The following is a 13,597-nucleotide window of genomic DNA, read 5'->3' as shown; positions in this document are numbered from 1 at the left end:
CCCACTGAATGTTTTTGATAGGCTTGTCAAAGATCAAATGATGATGAGTAGCTGTGTTCATCTCTTGGTTCTCTATTCTGTTCCATAAATCTACCTCTCTGTTTTTGTGCTGTTTTAATCACTATAGATTTATAGTATAGCCTGCAGTCTGGTAATGTGATACCTCCTGATTTGTTTTTATTTCTGAGTAATGTATTGGCTATTCAAAGTTTTTTCTGATTCCGTATAAAATGAAGTAATATTTTTTTTCCAGATCTTTAAAGTATGCTCATCAGCCCAGTTGGAGCGGGGAATCATGCCCTACCCACCAGTCTCAGTCCACACCCACCAAGCTTCTGCTCATTGGTCAGTTGGAGCAAGGAATCATGCTCCACCCACAGAACTCAGTCCACACCAAGCAACCACTCTCTTGCTTGCAGGCACCATTCTGCACACCCTCCTGACAGACACAGCCCTAACAGGGGATCAACACCACCATTGGACAGGCACAGTTATAACTATAGGACTGCTCCTCCTCCTGCCGAGTGTTCTTTTCTTCCCGCACCCTCTTCCTTCCCCACTAGTCAAAGATTCCATCAAAGAAAATTAGGTCAACTTAAGAAGGAGATTAATGTAGGCAGGTGGTCAACTATTGAGGTTCCACTGTATACAAGTTTTCTGTTCTGACAAAAGAGGCTACCATGAAACTGGAAATCACATTAAATGTCTTAATTGCACAGCAGTGAATAAGAAAAAGATTATAATAAACAAACAGAAAAAGTCACAAAACAAAACTCAGAACAAAACTCTAACAAAATTCAGGAAACTCTCCCTGGAAAAGTAAGCATGAATCAAGGAAAAGACAGATGCAGAGACAAAAGAGAAGCCAATATGTTTCACTGAATAAATACACCCAAGCACGAATTTGATGATAGTAAAAAAGACCTTGAATTAGAAGTTAAAACCTACAAAGGAAAATTCAAATGAAACCAAAAAAGAGCCTAAATAACCAAACAAAAGGAACAAATCTGGAGGCATCATCATATCACTCGACTTCAAATTATATTATAAAGTTATAGTAATCAAAACAACATGATACTGGTATAAAAGTAAACATATACATTAATGGAACAGAATATGGAACACAGAAATAAATCGTATAGCTACAACATACTCTATGGAAAGTTTACCCAATTCAATAAATAATGCTGGGAAAATTGGAAAGCTACACGCAGAAGAATGAAATTGAATGCCTATCTTTCATCATACACAAAAATTAACTCAAGATGGATTGAAGACTCAAATGTAAGACCAGAAACCATAAACATACTAGAAGCAGACCTAAGAAAAACTCTTTTGAACATTGACCTAGGCAAAGAATTTATGACTAAGACTCCAAAAGAAAAAGCTAAAAATATCCTGGAAGCAAAAGAAATAACCAACAGAGACATTTCTGTAGACAACCTACAGAATGGGACAAACATTTTTAACTATGCACATGATAAAGGATTAATGTCTAGAACCTACAATTATTTGCCCAGCAAATAAAATCCAAATAACTCCCTTAGAAACTGGGCAAATGACTTGAACAGATATTTTTCAAAGAAGAGGCACAAATGGCTTAAAATCAGGGGGACAAAAATTCTCAGTACAACTAATCATCGGGGAAATGTAAATTAAAATCACAATGAGATAACAACTTATCACCACCATCAGAATGGCCTTTATTAAAAAGTCAGAAAAACAATAGATGATGGCATGGAAGTGGTGAAAAGGAAATACTTATACACTGCTGGATCAAATATAAACTAATACAACCTCTAGGGAAAACAGTAGGGAGATTTCTTTAAAAGTAGACCTACCATTTGATCCAGTAATACTACTACTGAGTTTCTACCCAAAGGAAGAGAGGTCATTGCATTAAAATGATACCTGAACTCATATGTTTATCACAGCACAAGTCACAATTGCAAAAAAATGGAATCATCCTGTGTGCCCAGAAAGTGATGAGTGAATAAAGAAAATGTCTTTTGTAGACACACACACACACACATACATCTCCCCAAGGAGTACTCCAAGGCCATAACAAAGAATGAAAAAACAATGTCTTTTGCAGCAACATGGATGGAACCTGAAACCATTATTCTAAATGAAGTAACTCAGGAATGGAAAACCAAATTTGGCCCCTTCTCACTTATAAATGGGAGCTGAGCTATGTGCTTTCAGAGCTACACAGCATGCCATAATGGACTTTGGAGACTCAGAAAAGGGGAGGATGGGAGGAAGCAGAAGAAAAATTACCTATGGAGTATAATGCACACTATTCAGGTGAGAGCCACACAACGGCCAGTCCCTACAACTATGCAGTTTATCCATCTAACCAGAAAACACTTGTACCCTTAAATTTATTGAAGTTTTTTAAATGAAAAAATATTTTAATTATTTAAAACATTGAAGAAGCATAAACACTAAGGTACTATAATTATGGAAAATATGTAAATAAATAACAGAGAAAAGACAAATGGGAGTAATCGAATTGAGAATATTAAACAAACACAAATTATAAACAAAGGCAATGACAAATTATCTCAGAAATAAGTAAAATGTTATAGTATAAGACTGTAGTAACCAAGAGAAAATAAACATAAAGGAAAAGAGAGAGCAGAGCTACATCTGATACAGTTTGTATAAACTAAGACATATAAATAGTATTTTGGATTCAGTGAATAAACCTTAAGCCAATTAAGAAAAAATTTTCAAAGAAATTTATTGCTACACTAAATATTGAAATAAAGAGGAAAAGAATTATCTCTACATTATATTTTTCAATTTGGTAATGTAGATCTGTGGGAAAGGCTAGAAATTTTTAGATATTGCAACTACAATATAGTTTGATTCATTTTTGGTTTCATTTGATGTAGGCAGTTATGTCAAAGCATAATACAATCTCACCCACTTTATTTCAAATGAATCATACAAAGTTATTAAAAATATATCATTATTTTGTATCATTTTACCTTCTATCTTAAATTAACGTTAGCTATAATTTTGAGAATTTTAGGACTTAATAAGAAATCACAGCAGTTACTAATAAAACATACAATTTAATCACCTGGCATTTCCCAGTGGATAAAAGATATTCAAAAATTTTTTTAAAGTTGCTTATAACCCAAGCTATAGAGATCTGTATTTAACATCTACAATAATAGTAGATATTAAAACTATTTCTGAGTGCTTTCATTTTGAAAATTAAATAGAAGAGAAAGCTATTATATAATAATAAAGATCTGTTTATTTAAAGAAAATAATTATTTATAGCCGGTATGTTTTCATGTACTTCACAGACCTACTGTCTGAATGTGCCTTTACACAAAACTCAGTAAAATTATCTTTATTAAACATACTTGTATATGGGTTTAACTAAAAATTTCACATGAAATCAGAAGAAGTTTGATGAAGTCACATTTTTACCCAGAAACAATATGCCAAAATATCTGAAAAATATATTCTGAAACATTTGACATCAACCAAAGATAGGTCCTTTTGTAATCTCCACATATGGGGGATACAGGCATAGATTCTATAAAAAGTGGTTTCCCACCAACACTGGTAAAGTAGACTTGTGGCATTTGTATGGAGTGCAGGATGAGGGGAAGTGGGAAAGACTTTTCCTCCAGGTTGTGTCTTTGGAAGCATTGGGAGTGTCAGGGTTGACTTTATGGCTGACTCTTACATCTTGAGTCACACAACCCAGATGTCTGGCCCCAACCGTTGAGTAAATCCGTGATGGCCAGTCATTTTTCATGATTCATGATTCACCCTAAATTGAATGATTCATGGTTCATCCCTAAAGATGGCCTCAGTTCTGAGACTTTAAGGCACAGGTATTTGTATCATTTAGGATTGTTTCAGATGATTCTGTATAGATTGCTGGTTTTACCTGGTGGCAAAAGAATTAGCCAGTTCTTACATGAACAACATTCTATAAGCTTTTCCTAATTGAGTTACTAAATAAAACTCATTTGCACAACTTGAAACAAGGCAGTTTGATTGAATTAAATCAAGCATGACAAAAATCGATAAAACTCATCAATTCATATCAATCAGTTCCAATAAACAAGTGAATCAGGTTAAAGAAAAAACAGGAAAGCAATTTAAACCACAGCAAAATTTTTAACTTCTCCTCCCGCTGATTCATTCTAAGTTTTCAAAAACCTGAGACTGTATAGGGAGGAAAAGGTAAGATGGTTTAATTAAATATTGCTTTCGAGATAATGATGTCTAGCTCTGTGTCTACAATTTTTATTTTTTATTTATTTTTTTGTGAGTTCATTTGCTGCTTTATTTTTTTTCCTTTTTTTATTTTTATTAAATCATAGCTGTGTACATTAATATGATCATGGGGCACTATACACTTGGTTCATAGATCGTTTGACACATTTTCATCACACTAGTTAACATAGCTTTCATAGCATGTTCTTAGTTATTTTGCTGAGACCTTTACATTCCACATTTACTAGGATTCACATATACCCTTGTAAGATGCACCGCAGGTGTAATCCCATTAATCCCTCTCCCTCCACCTACCTCCCCCCTCCTCCCCTCCCTTTCCCCCTTCTCCCTATTCTTAGGTTGTAACTGGGTTATAGCTTTCATGTGAAGTTCCTACATTAGTTTCATAATAAGGGTGAGTACATTGGGTACTTTTTCTTCCATTCTTGAGACACTTTACTAAGAAGAATATGTTCCAGCTCCATCCATGTAAACATGAAGGATGTGAAAGATCTATATAAAGAGAACTATGAAACTCTAAGAAAAGTGATAGCTGAGAATGTTAACAAATGGAAAAATATACCATGCTCATGGTTGGGAAGAATCAGCATTGTTAAAATGTCTATACTACCCAAAGCAATATATACCTTCAATGCAATCCCCATTAAAGCTCCACTGTCATACTTTAAAGATCTTGAAAAAACAATACTTTGTTTTATGTGGAATCAGAAAAAACCTTGAATAGCCAAGACATTACTCAGAAATAAAAACAAAACAGGAGGAATCACACTACCAGACCTCAGACTATACTACAAATCAATAGTGATCAAAACAGCATGGTATTGGCACAAAAACAGAGAAGTAGATGTCTGGAACAGAATAGAGAACCAAGAGATGAATCCAGCTAATTACCGTTATTTAATCTTTGACAAGCCAATTCAAAACATTCAGTGGGGAAAAGATTCCCTATTTAACAAATGGTGCTGGGTGAACTGGCTGGCAACCTGTAGAAGACTGAAAGTGGACCCACACCTCTCACCATTAACTAAGATAGACTCTCACTGGATTAAAGATTTAAACCTAAGACATGAAACTATAAAAATACTAGAAGAGAGTGCAGGGAAAACCCTTGAAGAAATTGGGTTGGGCGAGTTTTTTATGAGAAGGACCCCCCGGGCAATTGAAGCTGCTTCAAAAATACACTATTGGGACTTGATCAAACTAAAAAGCCTCTGCACAGCCAAGAACACAGTAAGTAAAGCAAGCAAACAGCCCTCAGAATGGGAGAAGATATTTGCAGGTTATGTCTACAATTTTTAAAAGCAAATTATTGTTTTTCACTTGCAGCTATAATAAACAAGTGCAAGTTTAATACTGTTGTATTAAGCAGAGAAACCCCACGTTATGACTATATGTAAATAGATATATGGTTTTTACTGGGACCTTATAATCAGTCCCCAAATAATTAGTGTCAATCTACATTATTGTGTCAATTTAACTACTTAAGTGACCCTTTATGAATTCATTGTTATAAAATATCTAACATTGACAGGGACATTTTTGGCACACAGCAAACCATTACCTAAATTCCGCACATTACACACGCAAAAGGTCTGACAATTAAGTTTAGGAACTTATCCTAGAAAAAGTGCTACACACCTCATAGCTGAATATCACTATAGTCACCTTTGAAGTACTCCCTGACTCCAATGCCTAGTCCACCCTTTGAAGCAATTCCGGAACTCTTTCTGAAATGGTCATCAGAGCTGTTGTTATATTAACCACAGATATCCTAAATGGCATTGAAATGTCTTCTTCTCAATATTTCCTTTATCTTTGAGTAAAAAAAAAAAGAAAATCTGAGGGCCAGGTATGGTGAGTAGGGAGGGTGTTCTAGTACAGCTATTTGTTTACTGGCTAAAAAATAACCTCAAAGACAGTACTGTGTGAGCTGGTGCATTGTCGTGATGCAAAAGCCACACCTTTGTCATGCCAAGATTTTCAGTTAAGATTTTCCTCTTTCTTTATCAGTGTTTACTTGCTTCTCACAGTCAGCCGATGATTTGGACACAAAATTTGAAGTTCTTGCCATGTTTCTGTTAGTGTTGCTTGTTACTGTCTTCCTCAACCTTTCTTCTTCAGTGACACTTTCTCTCTCTTCAGATAAATGTTTAATCCATTTGTACACCGTCATTTTCTTCATGGAATTATCACCATAAACACGGACTAACATGTTCCTGATTTCACTTCCACTCTGGCCACATTTAACAAGAAATGTAATATTCTGTGTTGCTTTAATTCAAGCTCCAACATTCTTATGATGGTGCACAAAAACACAAAATAGCAATAATGAACATCACTCACCCAAACACTGCCACACGTTTATCTATATGAACACAGCTGTGAGACAGTGATATACCAAGGTTATTAAACCTTACCAAGTTGTGTGTACAGTGCTGCCAATGTAAGGGCACAGTGGCAAGTTCACAAATGTAATTGTCAGGAATCATTTGTGCTATTGTTGAAGTATCAATAATTCCATTCCAATGTAGTCCAGAGAATAGGATATCAATATATTAATAATTTTTATTCAATTACTGGTTATAATTAAATCTTGAATGAGATATAGTGTAACATTTAATTTCCATAAAATTTTTATGAAAAATGTGAGTAGCAAGAAGAATAGATTCTTTAAAATCTTTTAACTACAAGATAACTAGGTCTCAAAAATTTGAGATTTGAGTTTTGGATTTGTCTCGCTATGAGAAATAGAGAATAAATACATAAGCCATAATCACAGGTAGTTGGTTTGTTTTCAATTTGTTGGCAAGGGTACTATCCATAGTGATAAACATATTTGTCACGCATGCCTCTAGAAAATATTTTGATGATTCCAAAAATAAGATCCTTTATTGTATACTGATTACAAAAATTCCCCAATTCTTCAACTCTGCTTGTGTCTGTGGGCTTTGAAAGATGAATTTGTATCCTCTTCTTTGAAGAAGTGGGATCTGTTTTCTTGAGAGTAGGGTGGTCTTAGGACTTCTTGAGCCTGTAGGAGTGGAAGTAGTAGTGAACCAGTTTCTAGTCTAGGTTTCAAGAGCATTGCTTTGTCTCTCAGAACCTTGCCACCATAATGTGAATGGTGCCCTGCTGGAACATATAAGTCAACATGGAACAGAGACAAGCCACTTTCGTTGTAGCCATGCCCAGCCAGCCAGACCTCTGTTTATAAGAGTTAAGGATTATATTGAAAGCTGGACACAAGGAGACTCAGATAGATGAAAGACAGAATTGTGTTCTTACTTACAACTCTGTATGACAGAAAGCTGCCAGGCAGGGCCACACAAAGGCTGAGACCCAAGGACAGAGAAAGAACAAACTGAAAATTGTAGGGGACGGTTTATGGAGGGCATGTGGAGTGAGGTTAGCTAGGTTTGGCAGGCTCCTGTGGATTGGATTGGCTATTTTAAATAATATCATGAGCTTGCAATGGTCCTCAACCTTTTTGGCATTAAGAACTTATTTCACTGGAGAAAATTTTTTTACAATGGGCAGAGAGGAATTAGAGTTACTGAAGAAAGTGTGAGCTAGATCCCCCACATGCACAGTTTACGTAAGGTTCATGCTCCTAGGGGAATCTAATGCCACTGTTGGTGTGAAGAAGGCAGAGCTCAAGTGGTAATGCAAGAGATGGGGAGAAGCTGTGAATACAAATGAAGCTTTGCTCACTCACTCATGCTCACTTCCTGCTGTGTGGCCTGGTTTCTAACATGCTGCAGTACTGGTCCATAGCCAGGACTTGGGGACCACAGGGCTCCAGGACATAGGGGCTGTCCCTCATTGTCTGGTACATGTCCCTGGAGCAATGAGGGATGGTGCACGGTGCCCTGAAGTTTAAGAATCCTGATTAAGGAAGGTGTTGGGTTATATTCTTAATTAGCCACTCAAGAAAGGAAACTGAGCAGCCTCTAGCAAGATCCTCAAAATTGTGTCAAGAAAGCATTAAAACACACATACACAACCTTGTTACAATCCCAATCAACAAAGGCACTGACCATAGACATAGCAATAGAACAAACCAAGACCAGATTAACTGGCCAGCCGAACCCTGCCCAAGTTTCTGACCCACAGAATCATAATTAAATGAATGGCTATTGTTTTAAACTGCTAAATTTAGGGGAGGGCAATGATGAAAGAAAAGCAAAAGGATTCATCTCCTCTCAAAGGATGGAAGTTTGTCACCACCAGGGCTATTCAGAAAAAAACATGCCACCGTCTCTGAAAGGTCAAGAACACCAAACCTTACTGTGACTGTAGTGACTGTACAGAGAAAAGAAAGGGGTTGCTTAGAAGGGGTGGCTGCTGACGTGAGCACTGAGATATGGAAATAGTTGTCTAAATATTGTAATCACTTTAGAGTTGATTTATAGCTGCAATAATTTAGTAAAGATATCTTTTTTTCTACATACATGATGAATTGGCTTAATTTTCAATTCAGAACCAATTTAGAAAAAAAAGGCTGAGTAACATCAAAGTAATAGTAACATCAAAAAATTCAATAAGGGTTGATGCAGTACATTTCTAATTATGTATCTGAAGGTTCATCAAATACTGTATTAAAGGACCTCCACTCAGTATAAGCCTTCTTTTTCTTTCTTTCTTTCTTTTTTTTTTTTTTAATTAAATCATACCTGTGTACATTAATGTAATCCTGGGGTAAAATGTGCTGATTCTATATATACCATTTTAAATATTTTCATCAACCTGGTTAACATAGCCTTTACTGCATTTTCCTAGTTATTGTGTTAAGACATTTACACTCTACACTTAGTAAATTTAACATTTACACTTGTAAAATGCACTGTAGGTGTGTTCCCACCAATTACGCTCCCTCCACACATCCTCCCCCTTCCATTGAAGCATTTGGATAGTGCCAATTAAGTGCTTAAAAAAAAATTCTACCTATACTATCTCCATATGTCACCAAAGATCATTGATGTTGTAAAAAGGACACTGAACTAGAAATCTGGACAGATTTGTGCAGGATTAATGTTGCCACAGGTTCTATAATATCCAACTAATTGCTTCCTCATCAGGACTCAGGTCCTTCATCTGGAACTAAAAGGCACTCAGACTGATGGTTCCCTTTCCAAAGCAAAAGCTCCAAGAATCTTTCATCAGTGTGCCATCTAAACAGTACCTAAGTTGTTGGTGTGAGAATTTCTACTTAATTTTTATGTATCCTCTGAGACCAACATCAGCAAGAATAGTTTTTAGCATGTGGATATGCATGGAATATACATGTATATATATATTGTATAATATTATAATATTACAATATATATTGTAATACTATATATACCATATGTATATATAGTATTAATACATTATATATATGTATATATATTACATTTAAATATATACAAATATAGTCATATACTCATCGATTTTTAGATGCACATTTTTCCCACTGAAATTTAAGTGTGCAGCAATAACAACTTACAGTCACTGATATTTGGGGATAGACATATTATAAATGCTATTGCACATATGTAAACTTGGTCACAGCTGTTCACATAACCAGCAATTTAATTGACTAATAAATACTGTTTATACAGGAAAAGCTTCAGTCTTAAGGAGGAGAGAATTTATAGGTATGGAAGACCCTCTCAAATAAACATTAAGTGAGAATGATTCCCCTCAAACAAGGCAGAGATTCCACCAATGCTCAGGGGAATAGGAGAAAAAAAAAAAAAAAAAGGATTGGTAGCTATTTGAGATAGCCAGGAGCCTGATCTAATTCTCAAGAATTTTGCTCAGGTTGTATTTAGTGACATTTATCTGAACAACTGAAGAATAAACCGTCTGATAAATAAACTGATGTAGTGGTTAATCCTAGTGGAAAACTGCAACCCCTTGATATTTCAGTTAATAAAGCTACTCTAAGGTCATTTGACAAAAGTATATGGGTTCTGGTTATGATGTAGAAAATCATTTGCTGATAACTTATAGTAAAAGTCAAGAAAGGTTTTACAAGAAAATATGTCAAATGAGGATAAGTGACTTATTAGAAATTCCTGGAAACGCTAGTGGAGAATGCTTTTAGAAATGTTATCTCAGCTGATACAGTGCAAACTGAACTTCCACCACTGCCACAGACCTCTTTTCTGGTCAGACAAGGAACCTTACTGTAGCCTGTGAGAGGTCATTGCACCAGAAAATAGGCAGGAGGGAGACTGGGCAGCAGCTAAAGCCATCCTGACCTCTCAGGTTCACTGTGTCAGGTCTGCACTGGGCTGGGGAGGGAGTGGAGTGCTTTGTGATTTCCCTGACTCATACTCAATGACTTGAAGCCAAGAATTTCTCCTCTAGAGAACAACAGGACTGAGCACGGCAACTGACTGAGTGGCAGCCGGCTCTGACCTAAAAAGATTTGGGTGCTTGCTTTGGCAGGTTCTATGTGGGATGTGGAGAACTCCACTGTCCCTGGGCCACCAAACCAACTTCTGTCCTCCTAACCTGGAATCCATAGGGCCCCTGAGCTTAGGGAAAAGTCTGCCACTTGCGTGGCAGGCCCCAACTGCCTCCTGCCTGTCTGGCTCTGACCCCACCCTCTAGGTCAAATCAGCCCTGCTGTCTACATGGCCCTGCTTCTGGCTCAGAGGCCCTGCTCAGAAGCAATGCTTCAAGGCTCCTCCTGAGTCCCAGCTCTGAAGCTTTCATGCTAGAACCTGAAGCTTCACCTCTGTGCCTCCATAACTCCTGTCAGGCTTAAAGCACCATCCCTAAGCCTCCAGCACTGCACCTGTACCCAAAACTCCACCCCAGAGCCTCTACAACCACCATGGGGCTAAAAAAAACTGCTCCAAAGTCCAACACTACACCACAGAACTCCATCTTCAAGTAGCCAGTATAATTCAATCTGATTTAAGCAAAATCCCACAGCCCAGGAACTCATGACAACCTCATCCAGCCACTGCTATTACTTGCATGGGGAGACCCTGGGTAGAGCAATCTTACAACCCCAATCTCAGTGAAGAGGGTCTTTCCTGGCTCCCAACTCAAATGTCCTACAACAATCTGGTGAGCAACTCAACCCACATTCTGCACAGGCTTGAGCAGAGGCAATCACAGGCAGACAGAGCAAACCAGAACAGCTACATAAACATAAAGCTCCTAGTGTACAAACTCATCCTTTGCTGACTCAACATTCAGAGAAGAAAGGCACTTTCTAGTGACTGCCCTTTACTATAATCAAGCATGAGTTCCTAGCATAAAACAAAACAAAACAAAATAGGTGTCTTCCAAACCTATTAGTCCTGAATTGAGAAAAGATATTTGGATGAGAAGAAACCAGCAACAGCATCCTGGAAACATAAAAAATTAGATTAACCCCGCCAAGGGATCATAATGAAGCTTCAGCAATGAAGTCTAACCAGAACTAAACTTTGAATTGATGAAAATGGAATTCAGAATATCCATGGAAAATAAGATGAATGGAATTGAACAGAAAGTTGAAAACCAACAAAAAGAAGCCAAAAAAATTCCAGGAAATTAATTGAAGAGTCCCTAAAGAACTAGAAAACATAGAGAATGATAGAATAGAACTTAAAGAAATGAAAGAGTCATTAGGGATTTTCAAAACACAGAAGAAAATTTTAGCAACAGACTAAACTAAGAAGAAAGAATCTCACAACTTGAAGATAAGATTTTTAAGCTCCCAGGAGTTGGAGGTTGCTGTGAGCTGTGTGATGCCATGGCACTCTACCGAGGGCCATAAAGTGAGACCCTGTCTCTACAAAAAAAAAAGATTTTTAAGCTAAGCTAACATTTAAAGAGGCAGACAATAAAACAACAAAGGCAGACAAATCACTTAGAGAGATATGAGACTGTGCAAAGTGAACAAACATGAAAATTGTAGACATCCTTGAGGGAGAAGAAGAAAGCATGAAAAGCATGGAAAATCTATTTGAGAAAATTATTGTGGAAAACTTCCCTAGTATCATTAGAGATCTCAGAATCCAGATACAAAATGGTCATTGAACTATGAGAAGATATATCAAATAGGACATCTTTAAGACATAGAGTATTCAACCTGCGCAAAGTCAAAATGAGATAGAAAATTCTCCAAGCAGCTAGACATAAAGAATAATTGACCTACAAGGGGAAACCAGCCAGGATAACAGCAAACTTCTCAGTGGAAACTTTCCAAACCAGAAGGGAAGGCCCCACCACCACCTTCAATATTCTTAAACAGAACAACTGCTAGCCTAGAATTTTGTATCCTGCAAAACAAGGTTTTACAGTTGATGAAGAAATTAAGTGTTTCTCAGACAAGCAAACACTTAGGGAATTAGGCAAGACCAGACCCTCCCTAGAGGAAGCACTCAATTCTTTACTATACACTGATTATCATAATAGATAATCACCATTGCAAAATCACCCAAAAGCTAAAGTTCAGAACCCGGATACCATGAAGGCTCAAGAAGAAAAAACAAAACAATGAAGTTCTACTCAACAGACTAGACAGATAAATCTAATTTATCGATTCTTTTGATTAATGTGAATGGCTTTAATTCCATATGTAAGAGACATTGGTTGGATGAATAGGTAAAATATATAAGTCCAAGTATCTGCATGGCACAAGCACTCATTCATACTTGAGATAAAGAGATGGTAATCAATATTCCATGCAAATGGAAGCCAAAAGAAAGATGGTGTAATTACACTCATATCAGAAAACAGATTTCAGGGCAGCGCCTGTGGCTCAAGGAGTAGGGCGCCAGTCCCATATGCCGGAGGTGGCGGGTTCAAACCCAGCCACGGCCAAAAAAAAACAAAAAAAAAAAGAAAAAAGAAAAGAAAACAGATTTCAAAGCAACAAAAGTGAAGAGAGACAAAGATGTTTACTATATAATGGAAGGGAAAGAATTCAATGAAATGACATAAAAATTCTAAATATTTAACACCAAACACAGATGTACCCAGATTTATAAAGCAAACCTTACTAATTCTAAACAAAGTGACTAAAAGCACCGCCATAATAGCTAGGGACTTCACCATCCCACTTACAGAACTGGACTGATCATCCAACCAGAAAATAAACACAGGACTTAAATGGAGCTCTAGAGCAAATAGTCTAACAAGACTTTTATTTACAGAAGATTCTATCCCCAAACTACTGAATATACATTCCTTTCAACAGCATATGGGACAGTCTCTAAAACTGATCATATCTTACCCACAAAATATGTCTCAACAAATTAAAAAAAAAAACTTGAAATTGTATCATGTACCTTCTCAGACCATAAGGAATAAAATTAAGAATCACCTCCAAAAGAAA

The sequence above is a fragment of the Nycticebus coucang genome, chromosome 19 (assembly GCF_027406575.1).
Source record: "Nycticebus coucang isolate mNycCou1 chromosome 19, mNycCou1.pri, whole genome shotgun sequence".
Taxonomy (NCBI): Eukaryota; Metazoa; Chordata; class Mammalia; order Primates; family Lorisidae; genus Nycticebus; species Nycticebus coucang.
This window is presented reverse-complemented; position numbering follows the sequence as displayed.